The sequence below is a fragment of the Pteropus vampyrus genome, unplaced genomic scaffold (assembly GCF_000151845.1).
Source record: "Pteropus vampyrus isolate Shadow unplaced genomic scaffold, Pvam_2.0 Scaffold35, whole genome shotgun sequence".
NCBI lineage: Eukaryota > Metazoa > Chordata > Mammalia > Chiroptera > Pteropodidae > Pteropus > Pteropus vampyrus.
This window is the reverse complement of record NW_011888816.1, coordinates 8,252,843-8,254,100: the sequence shown is the minus strand read 5'-3', so window position 1 is coordinate 8,254,100 and position 1,258 is coordinate 8,252,843.

Sequence of the window (1,258 nt, the reverse complement as noted above, 5' to 3'; positions counted from 1 at the left end):
GGTAACTTGCATGGGGCATGGCTGGCACTGCCACAACATACTGATTCCAAGCCCGAAACCTTTCCACTCCACACAGCTGCCACCTCTGAGAGCTAATTGCCAAATGGATTTGCAACCTGACATCTGGGGCATGTGTCAAACCACAACAGAGCCTGTCTTCCCTTTCATCAAGCGTGGCCGAGGGGAGCTGCTGAAGCCCTTGAAGGGAGGGAGAGCCCTTACTTCAAAGGCCTTGTCCTGAGAATTCTAGTCCCACTCTTCCAGGTTTGCTTTTGGCTTCATTTCTTAGATTCACTTGGCTCTGGGGACTGAGGTTTTACTCGTATATAGTGAGAAGGTATTGCTTCTTTTTATCCACTGGGGGGAAAATACCACCTTCACTAAATGATGCGTGGTCCTTTTCCAAATTTTTTTTTATATCTATTCATAAGTCTTCATGGCAACACATCACATGCCTTCATGTACTGTTGTTCCAATATTACAGATGGAATAATCAGACACGAAGCACTTTGGGGGCTGGCCAGGGCACACAGAAGAGGGCTGGCTTCTCAGCCTCTTTTCTGGCTCAAAGGTCTTGCCAGGCTACCACGGGGAGGGGACAGTTATGTGACATGGGGAGTTGCTCCCAGATCTCAGAACATAAATCTCACTAAACCAGAACCCAGCAAACCAAGGCTCCCATCATCCCAGATTGTGCCTTCTTCCTTTTCCTTCTCTGTGAAAGAGGCAGGCTCAGGATGCATGGAAATAAACTTTGAACTTTCCTCCAAAGGGGTAGCCCCCATATCTGTCTTCAGGCCAGCCCAACCCCTCCTGATGTCTAGCCCTCCTGTCTCGCCCTTCTTCTGCGGTCGTTCTGTTGCTGAGATTCAGCATTAACATTCAATGGACAGTCTGTCCAAGGCCACCAGAAATGATGGGAACTGTGAATGCTGGTATTTCAGAAAGATTATCAGCTGCAAGAAGGGAAAGGAAAGTGATTTCAGGTGCTCCCTTTCTCCCTGACAGAAGAGCCCACTGCCCTAGGCCTCTGGTCAGCCAAGGTCTCCTGGCCAGACAGTTCCAAGGCTTGGCGATAAGGTTGCTGTGGAGGGAGATGCTCAGGAAGCAGGTCTCACCAGACTGTGCAGGAGGGGCTGCCGGCTGCAGCACCCTCTGCTCCTGGTGCATGGCAGAGGAGATAAAGCCTGGAGGCACATCGGCGCACCATGTGGCCCTGTGGTCTCTATGGCTTTCCCTCAGAAATGGCCCTGACCTC